The sequence below is a fragment of the Phasianus colchicus genome, chromosome 1, assembly GCF_987193195.1.
Source record: "Phasianus colchicus chromosome 1, bPhaCol1.hap1.1, whole genome shotgun sequence".
Taxonomy (NCBI): Eukaryota; Metazoa; Chordata; class Aves; order Galliformes; family Phasianidae; genus Phasianus; species Phasianus colchicus.
The window spans coordinates 141438544-141460611 of record NC_143436.1 but is presented as its reverse complement, the minus strand read 5'-3'; positions in this window follow the sequence as shown (position 1 = coordinate 141460611).

Genomic DNA, 22068 nt, shown 5'->3' with positions numbered 1-22068 from the left:
AGGGAAGAAAAAAACCTATCTGCAGCCTTGTCTTTATTATCTCATTTCCAGAGGAGATGGAATTTCAAAAATAACAGTATCATTTCCTTTTGCTTTGCTTCTAGGAGTGTCCTCACTCAGCAACTAATAACTGTCCTATGAGGCATGCAGTTTCTTCAAGTACTGCTTAAGGAGCTTAGTCACTTGGTTCTAGATTTTGGATTCTTTTATAATACTCAAAAGGATCTAATTTAGAAGCTCTTTTTGCTTTATCGCATATTATACAACTGATGGGTATATGCATCTAAAGATAGAATTCTTTGCCACATACAGTATAAACCCAATAATATTCTATTCTATGTAAATAGCAATGGCGTACATTGTCCACAAAAAAAAAAAAAGTGTAGCTTTTAAACACCAAGCAGTTTATTTACCATTGTACTATGAAGAGATTCACCACAGAAATAGATGATTCCTCTGCTCTTAGTTCATAAACAATCTTAAAATAAAAATCAACTGTTTGGGGAAGTATGGTATGAAGGAGATACAAATCTTACAGAAATACTTGAGAATGCCATTCTTTTCATTACACCCAGTTTATGAGTTGCCAGTTCATGAAGATGGGTCATCTGCATCCATCACTCTCTGTTACATGTCTGAATGATGGTGACTCATGAGATCTGACAAAAGGTCACCACAAAAGAAAGCGTTGATTGCAACTTTGGCAAAACAATTTTTGAGAATAAAATCAATATATGCAAAGACTTACATGTGTCTGCTAGTAAACCTCCTGAATTTAACACATTAAATATGTGTCCAGATAGATACATAAATGTTCAGAGATTTGGATCCTGATTAAAGTGGCATGTAAAATCTATGAAAATTCCCATCAATTTCCTAGGTATTTAAAGACTCTTGTAATTTTGAGGATCAATGTTGCAATAAATACCTGTTTCTGATTTCTTGGTTGTTCTATCCAACTCTGATTTAACATTTAATTCAGTGGATCTTCAGATCTATTTCTATAGTGCTACCAAAAGTAACTATGTCCTGACAGGAGTTTGTAGTTAAAAATAAATAAATAAATAAATAAATAAATAAATAAATAAATAAATAAATAAATAATATTTCTCCAAAATAAATAGCTCTACAAAAACTAAGGAAACTAATTCTAATTTGTCTTAGAAATTTAGGCAAGTTTCAGACCAGATAGCTACGGAAATAAGATATTTGTGAACGTGTTGCTTGCAGGCATGTCCATCTATGCACTTTCTCTGTTCTCCAATAACTTTTGAGTGCATGCTGATACAGAAGTAAAGAACTCAAAAATAATGTGATATATTTTTTATTAAATAGACAATGAGACAGAGAATTTTATTAATGCTTTTCCTAAAGAAAGGCTAAAACATGACCTTTCAAACATGGTTACATAACTGGCATGCACATGAAATTTATAAATGTCCCATGAAAGGGGAAGCTCTCTCATGCTGATTGTATTATTTTTAGATTTGAAACACAACCAAACATGAGACAGTAACATTTGGGAAATCCACCAATTGAAGTATTATTTGAATAAGAATTTAAGATCTACCTCAATCCAAACTTCATGCCTGAATTCAATTTTTGAAGTCAAAAAGTACTCATGGTGGTTCGTTCTACTCCAAAAATAGATCTCCAACATAGGGATTCTATGGTACTCTTCTGAAAAATCAAGTTAGCGGTTTTTTGTCAATATTTTGATAATGGAGTAATTCACTATGTCTCTGGTGCTGCTGCTGTGGAAATAGTGCCATACACATACTGCAAATGGAACTGTCAAACACAGTTGGCATTATATGTACTGCTGCTAACTTGCTGTCTTCTAATGTTTATATGGGATGAGTACTCTGACATGTCTGGGGCACAGCTTTCACAAAGACTGTATTCAAGTAAGAAGAGTGGCTGCAAGTGCAATCATATCTCAGCCAGAATATTTTGTTAGTCCTGCAACACTTGCTGTTTATGGATATTGTTATCTGGCAGCATATCTAAGAAACAGCATTCCCTCTGTGTGTAATTTACTTAAACTGGGATGACTTTTTAATTGTTTTTCTTCACTGTTTTTTTTTTTTTCTTCTTCTTCTCAATATAAATATCTATCAAAACACAACAAAGAAAATAAGTTTCCATCAGGCATATTTACTGGTTATTATCTAAATATCAGATTCTCTTTGCAGTTCTGCTGTAAACTCCACAGATAAGCCTAAGGAAGGTCCTATATGCCTATCTGGGAAATATGAACATAATTATTTTCATAAGTGCTAGCATAGATGAACATTATTTTCCCCACTTATGGACATTGCTTGTAATCTCTGAAAAGAAAGAAGAGAGAAAGAGTAATAATATCATTACTACACAATAGCAGGTAAATTGCTAATCAGTGTGTGAAATCTGATACCTCAGGGTCTACAAGTAGGTAGTTAATTCATGCCTGTATCACCATTATGAACTTATTTACCATACCATCTCCATTTCCAATCTCTTTGATTTTTGACTCATTGTGTTTTATTTTTAGTACATTTCTTTGTTTGTTTGTTTGTTTGTTTGTTTGTTTATTGAGAGTTGTTGTTTATGACCACAATATATAAAATATATAAATTTATATAAACTCATAGAATACCCCAAGTTGGAAGGGACCCACAACAAATTGGAATCCAACTCCTAGCTCCTCACAGGACCACCCAAAAATCAGACTGTATGTCTGAGAACACTGTCCAGACACTTCTTGAACTCTGGCAGCTCAATGCCATGCCTACTGCCCTGGGTAGTGTGCGTATTCCATGCCCACCACTCTCTGGTGAAGAACCTATTCCTTACTCCCAACCTGACACTCCCTTGACACAGCTTCATGCTGCTTCCTTGGATCCTCTTGCTGTCACCAGAGAGCAGAGATCTCTGACCAAACAGTTTATTTGTGTGTGTAGCTGTGGTGGTTATGCTTTCTAATTATGGGCTATGAAATCATGTGCAAGCAGTACATTAAAATTTGGCTCACTTAAGTGTGAATGTAAGTACACTATTAAAAAAACATTATTCAAATTTATGGCTGATAGTTCTAGTGTAAGCATACGTATAAATTCCATGCTCTAAAATGTGTAGGATGAGTAATCAGACACTGTTCTTCCAAGTAACTGTTGTGTTATGGATTGATACTAGTAATTACTGCTCCCACACAATGACAAAAGTTGATAGTGTTAACTTGCAAAATTAATATTGATTTTGTAAATAATAATAAAAAAGCTTCCATTAAATAATTTGCCATAAATTGCATTACCTATCCAACTTTAAAAATCTGAATGCTACAGAAGTAACCCAAATACAAAAAGTTTGTGCAAGCTGTTCATTAAAAGCTTGTCATTTCTAGATTCACATAATGATATGATTAAAAAAGAACTTGTTGAAAGAATGGTGGATCAACTCTTCCCACTTATCTTGCCTTGACAAAAAAATTCCCAGGGTAACTATAATAATACTCTAATCAAAATCAGTCATTAAAGTTACCTCTCTGTCCCAAAAAACATCAGTTAAAAATTCTACATTACTTAAAACAGGTTTTTGAATGAATCATTCTCAAAAAGAAGTTCTTGGAAGGAAATTCCATAATCTCTGTAAGCAGTATATTCTACTACCCAGAAAGAATTTGTTGCTGTTAAGCTTGATGTCTACTAAACTGCTAGTCAATAATGCTGATTGTTTATGTTAAATCACAGTACATCACTTTTTTGCAATTTTATCCCGCTTTCATATCTTATCCCTGACAGATGAGTGAACATTTCAGCTGAAGTCTGATACAGAAAAGTTAAGATAGATAAGGCATTTTATGGCATCCTAGCATAAATTAGCGTAAGGGCAGCACGACTAACTGCAACACAAAAGACATCCAGCAGCTGTATGGAAGATAGGCTTTTAGAAGAAAGCTGTGTCAGGAAGTCGCTTTTTCCAGGATATCCACAATTAATGCACTAAGTATATATGGGAAGATATTAAAACCAAATTATTCTCTTTTCTGAATTTCTTAAGTTTTGTCTTTATTTTATTTACTTTAATTTCTCAAAGTAACCCCTCTGTATTTTTTTGCCCTCCTGTACAATGAGCACAAAATTGAGTTTTGTTTGACATGTAAACAAAATTTTGCAAGAAGTATCCTAAATTTAGAATCCTTGTAGGACTTTAAGGATTATCTTTGGAAGGCTAAATCCATTATAGTTATATATGTATTATTTTCCATTTGTAAGACACTGTGTAAATGTCAAGCTATAGATAGAGCTTCTGGAATTCTTAATTACCTTGAAAACAACTGCAGAGGTCACTATTTCTGAAGACATCTAAATAAGACCTAGAATATATAAAAAATATATTTAGCTGTATTAATCATCATATATCTGCTTTTTTAGCTTTTAAATAAAGTTTAGAAATATTGTTAATCTAGCATAACTTTGCTTGTTGTTAAGTTGTATCAATAGTACATTTTAGTGTTTATTATAACATTTTTAGTAAGCTCATGCAATATAGAGCAGAGAATTTCAGAAGACAACACAAAGCCCAGGAGTCACGTAAATACTGAAGATGAAATTTATCTTGAAAACAAACTAAATATTTCTAGGAGCTAACAGACAACATAGCGAACACTATCAACGTTATAAGTAAAAACAAAAGAAGAAAAAAGAATAACATTGCAAGAAGTGAGGTCAGTGAGATCAGACCTGAACAGAAGAAAGGGAAATGCATACATAGCCCATGAAAAAATAAATAGTTTTGAAATAGCTGAATAACTTCTGCATACACCATTCTTTTCACTTGAGCCATTATTTATTTAAAATTAACAACTTCCTAGTATTAACTTGCATAAGTCATTTATGGCTTTTAATCTTAAAGAATTATATTTGATTTACCAGAATCACTAAAATAAATGATTTTTTTTTTAAATCTTAGTTACTGATTTTGATAATTATTTTCTTTTAGCTATTATTATTTTATTTAGCTCCAATATCATTGCACAAGTTCTTTTATTAAAAAGAGATGAAAAAAATTGATCTCATACTTGCCAGATAAATGTGTCTGTGACTTCTAGTCACAGCGAATGCATGTATTTAAAATAAACTGTTTCTGATTCTTTGTCATCTAGTCTGTAACCTTTGCTAGTTTTACAATTTATTCTATGTTGTATCTTTCTTCAGTGTCTTTTAATGTGGTCTGCCAAGTCAGTGGAAGACAGGCCTTAGCCACTATGAGGGCAGACTGTAAGTAGTAGGAGTGGTCATTATTTTGTGCTGTGAAAGTATGAAACAGCTAAAGCAACTGCAGATAGAAACTGATGAGATTTGAGCCTCTGGCAAATTCCAGGGACACCTGCCACAACCCTGGAGGTGTTAGATGAGGCCCTGGGCATCCTGGTCTAGTATTAAATGAGGAGGTTGGTGGCCCTGCCTGTGGCAGGGGTTTTGGAGATTCATGGTCCTTGAGGTCCCTTCCAACCCAGGCCATTCTGCGATTCTTTGAAATTCCTTATGTGTGGTAGAGCTGAAATGATCCTTCAGAAAGATACAAAATACAACTGGAGAGTTTACTGCATGGCAGGAGATACAGTGAAAGCCCGTACAGAAATGAGTGTAAGTGACCAGGGAGATGGTAGCTGTACTTTGGTGACCTGCTCTGAAGGGATCCTGATTCCTATCTGAATTTCTTCTTCCCCTGCAGGAGATATGTGGAAGCATGTCTATTATTTCTGCCAGCTTTTGCTTCATGGCCTTCTCAGTGTACACTGCAACAACGGTTTCTTCTATTTCTTCCCAGCATCACCTACTTTTATGTCAATAAATTATCCTTATCTGTTAGAGTTCCTTGTCGTCTCCTTTACTGACCTTTTGTTCTCTATTCACTTGAAACATTTCTTATCATTTATCTTAACCTCTGGTGCAATCTTCCTGTCATTCTCTTCCTTTGCTTGCCTCTCCTTTATTTCACAGTGGCTTAACTTCATTTTGTAATATTTCCAATCCTTTCTAGTTTTTGTGTTTAGATCTTTTGAATGATCCTCTTGTATTGAGAACTTTTTGTACTTCTTTCAATACTGACCTTTCTGGCCTTCTCATTTTCCTCTTTTTTAAAAGCCAGGAAAACAAGAAAAAAAAAAATATATGATTACACTGCTAACATTCTATTTACAGGTAGAAGTCAATTTTGAAAAGCATGACTATTGTGTGAAGCATCTTTCCTTTTTTTTTTTTTATTTTCCCTTTGCAGCTTAATTCTGGAAGTCAAGGAAAGGTTATAACTGAAATTTGTCGATGATCATATATAAATATGTGAACCTCTCTAGGTTACAAACAGTCAGCATCGTCAGACCACAGCAGAAAACATTTCTAGCATTTCAGGGACAGTCCTAGAGTTTATCAACCCTTCCCTGTCTATGTTTCTTTCTCTTTATGATTCGGCTATGCACAGTTCACTAATTAGACTCAATTAATCCATTATTAATATATTTTCTCCAATTGGCTATACCTAACATATCTTTGATCTTGATCAGTGGGAAATGTTTATTCATATATTTGATGTGAAGGTTGAAGATGGGAGATTTCCCCCATATTTTCATTGTGTTGTTGGAAAACTTTCCTGATATATGTTTGCTGTTCAAGCCTGTAAACATTTTCACTCAGTTTGGTCATGAAGTTCAAACGTTCAGCTATCACAGTGCTGGCTTTCATCGTATGACACAAAACAGAAGCATATGACAATTGTATACTCAGTATTCACAGGACAGTTCCAGGTCTCAATAATTAATATATGACCCTAATATCTTTCAAAAAGAATTCCTACACTCACAGTCCTGCAAGTATTCATAAATACATTTAATTAGTGTCATTAGTTTTTATGAATACAGTTGATCAGTATAATTATTCAGATTTTGAGATTCAACTTTTTGACAGAATCAGGTTAATTTTCCTTTAATGTAACTGGAGATTAGTATAGGCTTTTTTTTTTTTTTTTTTTTTGTGAGACATACACAGAATTATGTCAATAGAAATTCCAAATCAATGCATTGAGAGAGAATTGTCAGTAAGTCCTTTTACAGTCTTGGGAACCTTACTTCATCTTTTTTAATGTTTTCTAACCCTCTTGAATACCTTTTTTTCTTCTTTTTATTTAAAAAGTATAATCATTTTCAGTTGCAAATAGGCAAACCAGTTTCTTCAGATAAGTTTTTCTTTTCAGAAAGTGTTTCAGTGGCTTTTTCTCCTTACCAAGCAGGTACATAAACATGTGGTGTTTAAACATGAATAAATCTTTAATGAAAACATCACATTGTGATACCCAAGTTACCATGCCACAGACACTTTAGAAGGGCTAGCATCCCAGTACTCATAATAGCCCATTATAATTCAGGCAAAAATGCAAATGCTACAAATGATATAAACTGAGCTGGCATTTTACATTTTCCATGACACAATTCAAAGCACTCTTTTTCTCGTATCCTTATAATGCCTATAGAACTTTCTATTATGAAATATCTGAAGCTACCCCCTCAGAATCTGCATAATTATTGCTGTTCATCAGAACACAAATTCTCTCTTCTTAATTGTCGCCTTCTTCCCCTCAGGATTCTGTCAAAAGTTCTAAAGCTATCCTGACTTTTAAACACTATTTTTAACTTTCACTTGTTCAGATAATGTTTGTATATACATGCAAAGTCTACAGTGGTCCTAATTTTATGCTCTGTACCCTCTCAAACTCTTACTGCACATAAGCTTTTGTACCTCTTTACAGTTTCACATATTGCAAGTTTCCTGAATTTCACGCTTGCATCTTGTTTTTACTCTATTTTATATGAATATTTGTAATATTTTGGTTTCCTCCTATATTAAGTCTTTTTAAGAGACTTATATTTTGATTTCCTCCTACATTAAGGCTTTTTTCCCCTGTGACAGTTTTTCTTCCTTGTTCGTTCATGCCCATTGTTATAAGGAACTGCAGCTGCTGAATTCCTAAAATGTTTTGAACGTTTGTTCACTGACCAGATCCATATTCTGACTTTGCTCTGAAGTATGTAAATGCATCTGAAATGTGAAACTTACCCTTCATATGCCCTGCCTTAAAGTTGGAGACATTGTTTCAGCTAACAGTCCTCACCCTGAACTATTCAGTTTCCTCTTTTTTGCCTCCTCTGTCCCCCACCATCACCCTGTTGTGCAAGTACCACTATTCTAAATCTTGCTGAAGGTGTGGGATCACATCCTTCCCAGCAGTTCTAAGCATTTCAAGATAGACAGGCTCTACACAGGATTTCTTGCATAAAATATAATCTCTGAGAAAATAAATAAATGAATAAATAAATAAACAAAAGAATATAAAATAAACTTCTGATGAGATGTTCCCTGTGGGGTTGTTCTTTTTTTTTTCTTTTGGTTTGGCTTCAAGGCTCATCTCAATTCTCAGTTGTTAAAAAATTCCACCTTTTTTCTTTCTTACGTTACAGTATCTTATTTAATTTTTTCCTTGCACTGTTCCCTTATGTTTTTCCTTTGTCACACAATTTTTTGTTTAGTTGTTTTTGTTTGCTAATATGTAACCCACCAAATGCAAATCAGAACGTTTTCTATTCTTTTATCATTGAAATCCACAATTCTACTTTGTGATCAGGCAATCATTTATTAGCTTTTGTCTCTAGACTGATACATGGTTCATTCCTACTTAGCTTCATGTTTCTCTAAACAGGAATTCAGTATCTGATAATTTTCATTATTACAGCTTTGTAACAGAGTCCAGAAGCTGAGCAGAGAGATTTCCTTGATAGCAATTAAAAACTGGAGGGAGTTCATAATTAAAGGGTGTACACTAATTTCTTTCCAAACTATTGCATAACAAAAGACATTAAAAGAAGGACAGTGTTTCATATCCTGAACTACATGTTAATATTTTGAAACACGAGAAAAAGTAGCATCTAATTTTGTAATGTTTCAGGGATCTGTGTTCTGCAACTTGCAGTAGTTATACCACAGGATGACATTTCATTTCCTTGATATCAGAGCATTAGGTTTTGGTTCTCTAATTAAGTGTTCCCCTTCTAATACAATATTAAGTTAGTAAGAGTGAATTGTTAAAGTTACCTGTGCAAATTATCCCTTTTAAATCATAGAGAAGTTAACAATTTCATACTACATGCTTTGTCTTATGTCAGCAATTTAGAGAAAATGATTCAAATCATTAAGATTATCATACTTCGGGAAGTTTGGCTTAATATTAAAGAAACAGTCGTGTTCACAGCAGAGTACTTATTTTTACTGATGCTTTCCTTAATATTTACTCTTGTAAAACATTTTTTTAAAATGCCTTTTTCATTAAAATTCTAGTTCTTTATACTCAGTTTTATGGCATACATATATTTTAAACTATCCCTAAGTTCATTGTTTCCAGTCATATTGTACAGTTACAGCCAATGCCCGTTTTGTCTTTTGGATTTTAATAAAATAATGATAGCAATTTTGCTGCAAGGAAAAGGAAATTTATGGAATAAAGAAAGAACATTTGATTGCTTTGCTTAGAAGAACCACTATATTGCTATCTTAGGCATACACTACTTCTGAGAAGTAAATAAAAGCAATGATTGATAATTCTAGGTACTTAGATCAAAATTTTGAGCATCTATTTTTAGGACAGCCTTTTAGAAGGTTCAGTGTAGCTGACAAGAAAAGAAGAAATGTCATAAGAATCCAGAAGGAAACAGACTCTCCAGTACATTTCCCAAGCATTTTGTTTTAGTTCAAATATAGTGTTGCAAAACATAAATGACAATTGCAATTAATACTACAGAATTTCTGTTTATTTGTCCCAACCTCTCATCAAAATGGGACGTCATTCTAAATCCATCACGCCATATGGTCAGGCAAATGACCGGATCATTTACGTATTTGCCAAGCTGTCACAAACATCTATCTATGCTTTACAAAGCTCAAACTGTAAAAGAATGAGAACTTGTTAATTTCTTAAAAGACACTGGTCAGGAATGCTACTATGTCTGCCGTGCTATGGCGTGATACAGCTGTATACATTAGCGGAACTGAATTTAAGAAACAGTAGATTCTGGTTTGCAGTAGCTCAGTGGTCTACATTTATTTACTTTGAAACTCAGCTCTCATCTCATCTCAGAGCTTCCAATTTCCTTTTAAGTTTTTTTCATTTCCAACAGGAATTAATTGTCCTGTATTTATTCTGAAACTCTCTTGAACAATGATGAGCTACATTGTATTGAACAAACTGAACAAATAATAAAGTAGTATGCTACACCAGTCTGTTGTTTTGTGAGGAGGAAAGCTACTATGAGTCAGTTATACTGAAATGCTGTACATTTTAGCCTCCACCTTAGGAAGCATCTTCCAGGATTCCACTAAAACATGAGTTAAGGTTTGCCAGCAGCAGAGATGCTCAGTTTTCAGGAATAATCAAAATCACCATGATCTTTGAAAATTATTTTCTGGTGTTTTTCATCTATCTTACTTTAGGATTAATAAACTACTAGACATATTAGATTCATGGTCAGAAACTACACTGAAGGCATAGAGAAACAAGACATCTTCCTTTGCACTAGTATTCAAAAAACTGTCATTTCACAGTCTAGGGAGACAGCAGGGCACAAAGAGGGGACAGATTGTACAGACTAGAACCACACATTCAGACGTGAACTTTGTGAAAAAAAGGCAGTAAATAAAGCTGTGGAGAGAAAAATATAAAGTTCTGGTATTTTTGAGAAAAACAAATACTCTATTATATGTGCTGCAGTATGAAGATTAGGAAAATGGAGGCTTTAGAGTAAGTAGAAGCAAGAATAAAAGTAGAAGCCGTTGACAAGATGATGGCTGATGAAGAAAGAAAACTGAGAGCAGTCTCACTGAAATGAGGATGCTCAAGAAAAGAGGTTTCAACAAACTGAAGTGTAAACCTAAATTCTTCTGAAGGATGAAGTAACTTAAAACGAGTACCTTACAACCGATCAACATTCCCATTATGAGGAATCCTAAGATTGTTCATATGCTCCCAGAAAATTCTGTTAGTTCCTCATGTCTGTGAGAGGGATCATTTTTTACTCCCCACACCTGTCAGTAAAAGCAGTAGAAATGGATTTGTTTTGTGTCCAAAAAAACACGCTATTGGTATTTAAAGAAAAAAAAAAAAGGAAAATAAATCTTTATCTCGGCAATGCCCATTACTGCCTAAGCATTGAATATGTCCTTATGAACTCGTATAAAGAGAGTAAACTTTTGTTATTAGTGATATTTATTGTTATTTATTCAAATAAATCTTCACTGCACAGGCTTAGGGACAATCCTGTTTTCCTATAGAGCTTCTAGATAGACCACAATAACCATGTGAAAGAATTTTGAAGAGCTTTTGAGCTAGAAGTTCATTCTGGTTGTTACCATGCAAACAAGCACAACACATTTTGTGAGTCACCCAATACAACTAAGACTTTGATTGTAATGTAAACAATTTTCTACATATGTTTATTTAGCCTAAATGGCTTTATTGCTGTGCCCGGAATATTGAAAATCTTTTGTGTTATCACATTTTCTGCACAGCTCTCTCTAGAGTTGAAGCAGATCTCACAGCAGGATTTCTTGGATGACTGTTCTGCACAAGGAATAAACTTTACACAGACAGCACAGATAAAACAGTCTAAATTTGGATCTATCAACATAAAGGTAGGGGTAGGTGATTTTCAAATCAAAAAGAAACTGGGTAAACGGCATATTTTCCAATTCTTAAGAAAAAGCAAGAAAGGATCCTAAAACCAGGGAATGAAGGGAAAAATATTTTACTGTGCTTTTTTAAAAATCATCAGAAAAGTAAAAATTAATGCAACACTGACAGCAGGGACTAATATTAAAAACTGCTGTAACTACTGTTGTCTGATTCTTGATGTTAAGTGTAGGGCTGAGAATTTTTGCGAGGTGAAAAATTAAGCCTTCATTATGATTTTAAGCTTTAATAAACTTCATCCTCTGGTCTAGGCAATTCTATCACATATTCACTTAATTGCTGTAACTGCTTAATATCACCATGCATCATTTTGATTTTGTAGTTATGGAATAATTAGACTAAGTGGTGCTATGAAAATGAATTGTGGTGAAGCATTTTTTATAGGATTTGTCTGCATGCTTTTAAAATATAGTATAAATCATATCTGTAAACCCTTTCTTGGTTCGATGGAACGTCACAGGAAATTCCATATTAAATGCAGATTTGCCTCTCAAGCAAATAGGCGCTTGCAAATCAGGTTAAGGCAAGAAGTTCTGCAAAGAACACAGTGGACAGTATATTTGTCCAATAATCTCCAATAATACTATGCTTGTGGACAGTGTTATGAATAAAGAGTGGGAAAAAACACCACCAATAATAAAAAACAGATGAAGGATTGGAAAGGAAGATGAAACTTGACAATATGGCGCTTGTCTTCTCAATCCACTTCACTGAGACTTCTGCATTTTCACAAAGATCTTTCTCTTAATGCATTCATTGATGCTTGTATATATTTAATCTCATGTTTCTCTTGACTGTGAGGCATAAGAAGACTCTTCAGGAAAAAAAAGGAATTTTATTTTGTCAGTATAGAATATTGTCATTTTAGGCCAAATTTTGCCTGTGTTTCTGTTTATATTTTGCCTGTGTTCCCTCAACAACTGAACCTTTCCCTTCAGAATGAATTGTCAAATGCTAGTAAGGAAACTACAAAATAATTATATTGCATGTATTAGCATGTTGAGTTTATGATCTTTATCAAGATTTTATGATGATTATAAAATATAATGGAGTACTAAGAGATAATTAACACAGAATGAGCCAGTGTTAGAGATCACCATTTGTTTTTCAATATAAGCATCTGCACTCTAAAGTAAAAAATTACAGTCTACAACATCTCACTGCAGTTATAGAAAAACTGCAGTTTTTCTTTGGCCAGATTCTCTTGTAACACTGAAGCCAAATGGTTTATCATCTCATGTAATTCACTACATGTCTCAGTATATTATGAGTACTTAAGTCCAAATTAAATTCCAAATAAAAACCAGAAATGAGTAAGAGATATATTATTTATTTCTATATAAGAAATATAAGAAACTGTATCTGGTCTGTTTTCAACTGAATACTTCAAAAGCAGAACAGTACTAGTGTAAATAGTACCAAAAGGATTTTTGTTAATACATTGTATGAATAGATGTTTTGAATACCATTTGCAATAACTTAAAACATCTCCTTTTTGTAATAAATATCTTTTAGTTAATGTGTTTTGGTTTATTGCATATCTATTCTGTTACATTTAAAAAAAGCCTTTGTGTAAGTCAGCTGAATATCTATTAAGATCTTGTCAAGTGCTAGAAACAAAAGACATAGAGAACTGCAAAAATTACAAGAGTATTTATTCATTCAGCAGTATTACTCCTTCTTATTATTTACCATTGGTGAGCACCTGCATAACTGGCTTTTGAGGGAATGTTTTTGAAATATTTGTGTGTTTGACAGGTATGGGAGTGTCACTTCTCTGTAACAAGAGGCTGGAAGAGGCTAAATCCAAATCAGGAGGAGCAGAACTGGGATTGTAAGAACTTCCTTGATTAAGGACATCCAAACCTAAAGGTAAATCAAGTTCTTGTCACCTTTGGGTCATGCTGTTAGCACTCCCTTTCTTGGGAAAAAGGAAAAAGGAGGAAGGGAAGGGAAGGGAAGGGAAGGGAAGGGAAGGGAAGGGAAGGGAAGGGAAGGGAAGGGAAGGGAAGGGAAGGGAAGGGAAGGGAAGGGAAGGGAAGGGAAGGGAAGGGAAGGGAAGGGAAGGGAAGGGAAGGGAAGGGAAGGGAAGGGAAGGGAAGGGAAGGGAAGGGAAGGGAAGGGAAGGGAAGGGAAGGGAAGGGAAGGGAAGGGAAGGGAAGGGAAGGGAAGGGAAGGGAAGGGAAGGGAAGGGAAGGGAAGGGAAGGGAAGGGAAGGGAAGGGAAGGGAAAAAAAGAAAAGGAAAAAAGAAAAGGAAAGAAAAGGAAAGAAAAGGAAAGAAAAGGAAAGAAAAGAAGAAAAGAAAAAAAGAAAAGAAAAAAAGAAAAGAAAAGAAAAGAAAAGAAAAGAAAAGAAAAGAAAAGAAAAGAAAAGAAAAGAAAAGAAAAGAAAAGAAAAGAAAAGAAAAGAAAAGAAAAGAAAAGAAAAGAAAAGAAAAGAAAAGAAAAGAAAAGAAAAGAAAAGAAAAGAAAAGAAAAGAAAAGAAAAGAAAAGAAAAGAAAAGAAAAGAAAAATTGACTACAAATTAAAAGATAAAACCTTTGTATCAGATTTAATTTCCCAGAAGTAATAAGTTAAATTTGTAGAGGAGGCAATGGGAGCTTTGTTCCCCCTCCTTAAGGACATTGCTCTGTTTTATACATATGCAGCTGACATTCAGATGTTTTAGATGCTAATACACAAGCTTACATTTTAATGAAATAATCACGGAAGACGCAGCAATAGACAGGCTTCCTACCTTACTTCTAATGGCTCCATCAAGTGGCCCACATGCTCTATTACAGCCATATTTGCTTTTGAACTTGCGCCCAGATTCTGTTCTAGCTCAGTATCAATAAAATTGAACAGAAAAATATTGCTCACTGCTACCAACTCCATGTATTTGGGTCAGATCAGAATGACGTGGTAAAAGCATTTTGTCTTTTTCTGTGTTTTAAAGTAAGCAGCTTTTGCAAAGCAAATTTATTGTCATGAAAGCCTTTTATTCCCACTAATATATTCTGAGCACAAAAAGAAAGCTTACCCCTAGGTAGCCCTTATGCTTCGCTTATGAGTAGTCTGGGGGGCATATGATTATACAAGATTTCTGAAAATGAGAGTTGTCACCTTCAGTATTATTCATGTCTCCTAACTTTTTATGGTAATAATAGAGAGAACCCTGCCATTTTGTCTTTCAGCTCTAAGATAAAAGGAATAGTGCCCTAAAAGTGCCTATTTCTCTGTACTGAGTGTGAAAAGGACCTAAGGGTAATGAGCTGAGACATCCACATCTACACTGTGTACAGTTACATTTAGTCAGATAAACCACACATCTTTTCTCTTTCAAGAGGCTTGGAAATATTCCAGAAATATAACAACAGTGGCATATTCTCCCATTTACATTGAGAGAGTTATCTCTTTCAGACATCCTCATGCTAATGTTTTGTTGTGATGTTAGGTTCTTCTCTTCTAGGGCACCTATGCTACAACAAGGGGAATTAAGCAAATTTATTTATGAAAGTGGGATCATTTTCAAATCCTCTGAACGCTTCCTTAAAACACTCTCTAAAGAGCTTAATTTCATTTAGCAAACAGGTTTTACAACTCATGAGGAAATGCCATGAAAATTAAGACTGTAGTTCAGGGATTTAATCTTTGCATCACAGTCAGGAGTCTCCATAAGCTGGAATAACAAGTGAATATGCTGCTCTCGGAAGCATATTTGTGACCTACAAAATCTCTTGATAGAGTTAGATTTTTAATTTTTAACTACTCCCTGTTTTTTTCTTAGCCTTCTCAATAACTGTCTGAGAGGTCAAATAAAACCAATGATGTCCAGAAATATTTGTTAACTCCAGTAAAGAATCATACTTGGGCATGCAGAATCCCTCATTTTTCTTGTAAATGTTTTGTTGGTTTGTTGGTTCTTGTTGTTTTTTCTATTTAGGGGCTTTTTGTCTTTTGTTTGTTTTTGTTTCACTTTGGTGTGATTTTGTGTTTGTGTGTTACAACCCTGATGAGAATTCCAGCATATTTTTAAGATAACACAGGGGTCCTTGATGTCTTTTACTTCAATCTACAAAGCAGCAACACCCACTTCTTTTAGTCAGCATCCATTCTCTTCTAAATCATGAATAACATGGGATCCTGCCTACTCAAATAACAAATATTAGCTGTGTCTAAGAACTGAACGCATTTGCTGAAGATAAATACCCACAAGCATCTAAGTATGAATTTCCAGTTGTCATCTTAGTATTTAATAATGAAAAAACAGTGGTTTGTTCCCTTTAACACCAACAGATTGGATTCATTTTATTTTGGATTAGGGTTCTTGCTGAAAAATCTTTTAAGAAAGAAAGGATAACAGCTATATAACACATTTGTTTGAAGGGGAAAGGGGCTGGAAATATGTTATATGCCTTAAAGCTATTTAGAATTCTAAAAAATGAAGATTGGAATTTTTAAAAGAATCAAAGCATCTAACTTCCGCTTAAGTCATGAACTATATAAATGAGGCATCTTTTAGCGTGTGAACTGCTTAAAGCTAAGTCTACAAACTAGGAAATTACAGATTCATAGAGGCAGAGTAACTCAGTTTGGAAGGATTATCTGGAAAACATCTATGTGGTCCAAGCAACTTAGATAAGGCTGCTCATGGCTCTGTAAACATTTTATTATCTTCAAGGACAAATAATCCACAGCCTTTCTCAGCAACTTTTTCAATGTTTCTCTACCCAGTGTGAATCTGGGATAGCCTTTTCCTAGTAGCTATTCAAAATTTCACAACTCTAAACTCTTCCTCACCTGAGGAAGGTTCAATCCCTCATATTCCAAGGGATTTTCATAATCCTCAAATCTAATTCCACAGTGGGAAGAACATATTCCTGAGTAGTCCTCATAAAGCCCTATTGGGTTTCTAAGAATAAAGATATATGGTAAGACAGAGAAAAAGTAATGTAGGTAAAAGAAGAAGCTAAATAAAGCAGTTAGGTATTCATTTCAGTTCACAGTTTTTACTTTCTGATCCTTGGACAGAGAGTAAACATACATTTTAGAGTAAGCAGTCATTGGATAAATGTTTGAAAATTTAATTTTGGAAGAAAATAGTAATTATGTTGAGAACTAAGAAAATTGCTCATTAATAATTTACAAAATAAATATTTATGGATTACTTATCAATGTATTTAAATCTGTGATCAGTATACTGTATTACTATATAATTATATGTTATTTTAGTATTTGCCCTGAAGCTAATTTAGATTTAGCTTAGATGTTTATTTCGAATTCTCCTTCTAAAATAACTGCATTTAAAACTTGGGCTTCCATGAAACATGAAGGAAGTTCTACTGAATCAGAGTCTGATATCTATATTTTTAAAAGATCATGCATATTTTTAAATGATTATGATTTCTATTGAGTATACTATATTATTTTGGATCTGATATTAAAAAGTAGCAAATACTATCATAACAATGTAAAATATATATATATTAAATGAATGTTTTGCTTACTTTCAGTACCATGACTTTACTTACAATATTTGTTACCAAACATTAAGTGCTACAGACGTATTATAAGCTAAGCAGTTCTTCACTTCTGAAGCCGGCCTGTTTGGGACAATATTAAAATTAATAAAATTTAGTGCTATTTGCTATTTATTTAAATATTAGAAGACAACTCGATTCCTAATGTAAAACAGTTACAAAAGGTTTAAGTCTGTTTCATGTTTAAGTAAAAGTTAACTGCAAAACTATATTGCTAAAATATAATCAATCCAAGAATAATGCCCATTTAGTGGTTAGCAAGGCTTCCTCTACTTCCTCTGTCACAACAATCCATTCTAATCTGAAAAAATAAAGCACTAAACTTTAAATCAAATACATCTTTAAGTCAAATATCTTTTTAAGTCAAATATCTCAGCTTACTTCAAACTGCAGATATGACTTTGTGGGACTGTCTGTGATATATCTTACGATAAAGCCATAAACCTCTGTGTTATTATTCCATCTTTTTCATCTCTTGTGTTGTAAGTCCCCAATCAATATTCTCCCTAGCAAACAGAAATCTCTTTTAGTCTCTATTTCCCAAGAATCTGAGAGAAAGAAAAAAAAAACAACTGTTTATACTTAAAAGGTTATGTTTCCCAAAAGACTGTAGTTATTTAAGCAGCTCATGCTTCCACTTGTTTGTTCTCTTTGGTTTCAAGTATCTCTTACCCACTGTCACATAGATTTGGCAAGTAGGGATTAAACTGTAGAAACCTACCTTGATTTTTTTAATAATTTTATGTAAGAAAAACATGAGCTATAAGAGTAATGTGAATTTTATTGATAGCAAATGGATCATAAGATCTGTCATAGGCTCTTTTTATAGCAGACAAAACCCTTACAGGGCTTCCTTACAGCAAACTGGAACCATTAGAAGAAAAATAATTTGCAGTGTTTCTATGGTCGTTTGTTTTTTTCTGAATATGTAGTTCAGTGCTAACAAAGATGAATTGTTATAGGCTCTAATGATAATTTCCTACTGATTTAAGACTTTTGTCCTGCTGCCTTTCTTGCCACAGTAAGCACAGCTCCCTAACTCCCACAGAGCAAGAGAAAGAACAGAATGTAGCAGTTTGTGTCTAAATGCATGTTGACTGCCTCACCAATATGTGTTTTTTGACCAAGTGTTTATTCCACTAAACAGAATATAGAAGAGATGCATTAGGAGATTATCCTGAGATCTACAGTATTATCAGATGTATTTTACAAGTTTTTAGCAATTAAAATATCCAGGAATGCATTATTTCAACATAGGAATCATTGAAGCCTTTCTTAGAAATTAAATACAGTCTTGTAACACAGATAGGTCTACTTTACATGTGCAGTACAAATCAAGCCACAGAAATTTCATAGGCTGGGATAATTTTCCTTTCAACTTACATTTATAATTATAGCTCAATAATTTGGTAATTAACTGCTATACCTGCAAACATTGAGTTGTCTGAAACTTAAGGTTAACATACTTTTATATAGGTATATAATATCAAGTATTTCATTATATGTCTGCAATTTTTAAAAAATCTTTCTTTATGAAAGAATAATGCATAATCTTTCTAATAATACAAAAATCCATACATCTCAGGGTAAGTGCTTCTGCAGCAAGATTACTACTGATAAGGGTAGGTCTCAGGTGCAATAGCACTCTCCTGGGTAGTATCCCTACCTGTATCTTACGGGTCACATACATGAGAAAAGCTTTCATCAGTTCTGCTGAATTGTAAGAACCTTTAGTGAAAGACAACCACATGCATAGTTTACTTTGATAGGAGATGGCCAGCAATACCTCAGCATCTAACAATGTAGCCCAATCTAGCGGCACTGTAGATAGCATATCCCAACTCATCTGCCTCCCCATGTACTGAACAATAGGACAAGGAAATTCTCATTTTCCTTTGCTTTGTGATGACTGCACACCAATGTTGTATTTTTTTAATGCAGTTGTTGCCAGCGAGACCATCAGCACCTGAACCATAGAGAATAGGCCATCCTTCAACTCTTTAGACAAATATACCAGGAAGATGATCCAAAGTCAGAAAGGCTCAGCTTGCGATGTCAGCTGTCTAGATTATGAAGTCAAACAGGGGCTTTTCTTTCCTTTAAACTCTACCCAGAGACAGTATGGTCTGGTCAACCTGCTGGCAAAGGGATGTGTATGGGAACTATTGGGTCATGGCCTGAACCACTGATTGATCACCTGAGGCAAAGACTGGGTCAGCCATGTGGGAGCACAGGTGAAAGCAAGGTGATGCACCGAAAGAAACATTGGTTGCTCCACCAGATAGGAGTCCTGCTCAGGAGGGGAAATATCCTATTCTTGAAAATGTCTGCTACACGGATGGGTCCAGCAAGGGCAACCCGAGCAAGTGGAGAGCAATAGCATACCATCCCTCCACTGAAACGGTCTGGCTTGAAGAGGAAGATGGGCAGAACTGTGAGCTGTGTGGATGGTTATAACCAAGGAACCCGGTGAGGGTATCCTGAATATCTGCACAGATAATTGGGCTGTGTAATGGGGGCTTGCTCTTTGGATTGCACAGTGGGCCACCCAGGAATGGACTATCCACACCCGACCAGTGTGAGGCAAAGACATGTGGTTAGACATATGGAATGCAGTTAAACACAGGACTGTACCACATTTCTGGTCACCAACCCCTACAGTCACTGGGAAATGATGAAGCTCACAACTGGCCCAAGTTCAATGGATTGAGAATTCACCATCTGAGAACATCATCCGTTGGTTACATTAGAAACTACAGCATGCTGGTCAAAAGACAGTGAGGACAGCTGCTAAAGCATGGAGACTGTATATACATCTATCTGACATCACTCAGGCAGGCATGCCGAGACTGTGATGCTTGCTCCAAGATGAGACTGAGTTCATTGCCCAAAACAACAGTCCATCTTGCTAGAGGACACAATCCCCTCCAGCAATGGTGGGTTGATTACACTGGGCCCCTTCCTCAGTGTGAGGGGGCAAGAAATGCCCTACCCTGCGTCAATACTGCAAGAGGGCTAATACAGGCCATAACCAGGCATATACCATATACCAGGTTGATGGCTGCCTACAGGACATCTCAAGTCATTGAGAGCGACCAAGCGACTCATTTTACTAGTGCAATGATACAATGCTGGGCAGAAGAAAACAACATTGAATGGCAATTCCACCTTCCATATAATCCAACGGGGGCAGGCCTTATCGAACATTATAATGGTATTCTCAAGGCTGCCCTGAAGACAGACTCTCAGTCTCTTCAGGGGTGGATGAAGAGACTCTATGAAACTCTGAGGGACTTGAATGAAAGACCTACAGACAGCAGACCCAGTGCCCTGAAAATTTTACAGACAACATGGGCATCCCTGCTTAGGATCCAAATTATGGGCTCCGATAATTGGGTAAGGCCCAAAATTGGCAGTGAAAATAATCTTCTGCTCCCTGCTCTTGAGAACCTAGAACCAGGTACCCATAGAATAAAATGGCCTTGGAAGGTACAGGTAGGACCAAAGTAGTGTGGCTTACTTGCACCCTGGGGGAGATTATTGCAGGTGAGAGGCTCGATAGTCCCCTCTGGTAATAGGTACATGGCCTACTGATACTGTGGTCAACACTCTGGTCTTTATTGCTATAGGGACCCCCATCATGTCCCTGTGGCAGATCAGAACATCCCCGTTGGTGCCTGACATAGTTGTGAGCCACAGACATCTGGCCAAAGGGTATGGTACAGGCAGCTGGGGCATGCCCAAATTGAACAAGCTAAAGTGTTGATCCAGGATAGAAATATGGCCTGTATCTTGCCCTGGGGGGCAGATCTTCCCCTCCTAGTACTCTTGAAACATCTGTATAACTCTCTGTGAGTCTTTTGAGCCTCTAGGATCACTGCAAGGAACAAAATGCCATCGAAGCATTCCAGTGTTGCTGTGAGACCATGCACGACAACCGGTGATGGTCTATGTGGGACTGATGGAGCATAGGATGGACCTGCACCACGCAACTGCATGCCTCCAGTAGCACCACCAAGCACTGGCCCATGAGAGAGCATGAACCTCAACCATATACTGATCATCACTCATCTTAAATTGTGTCAACCTGCATCGCGACAGGCAATTGTATAAGCGTCACAGTGCATTGTATTCCCTGTATTAGGGAAGGCTCACACTCTAGCTAATTCTATCATTGGTTTATACCATGAAGGGGTGGACTGTGTGGGAACTGTTGAGTCACAGTCTGAACCACTCACTGATCACCTAAGGCAAGGACTGGGTCAGCTGTGGGAGTACAGGTGAAGGCAATTTACCTGCATGACCAGAAGGTGGTGGGAGCCTGGCTCCATCTCTCCTAAACCCAGTTTAAGGGCTGACCAGTACTGGGGAAGGTTCTCTTTCTGAGGATCCCTCCTTTTTGGAATTTTTCAGTGTGAGCCTATGTCCTCAGATATGAGCAAGCATTTCTTCTTTGACTGTCTCTTTTCCTCCACAGTAATCTTTCTGGCTATAATACCTGTGGAGTTCCATACTAACTGTGCTACTCTTCCAACTACATTTGTTGACTGTACAGGTGTTCTGTTTTTTTTTTAATAAAACTCATCAGCATAATAGCTCTGAATATCTCAGTAAGAGATTCAAATCTGTTCTATGTGCTTGCCCACAGCACATACCTGGAGTGGATCCATACCTGTTGGGCAGGGAAATGGATTAGAGGTTCTTTATAAATAACAACAAGCATGTCCCAGAACATATCTGTCTTTTGTTGAAGGCAGAGCCAGGTGTTGTTAACAG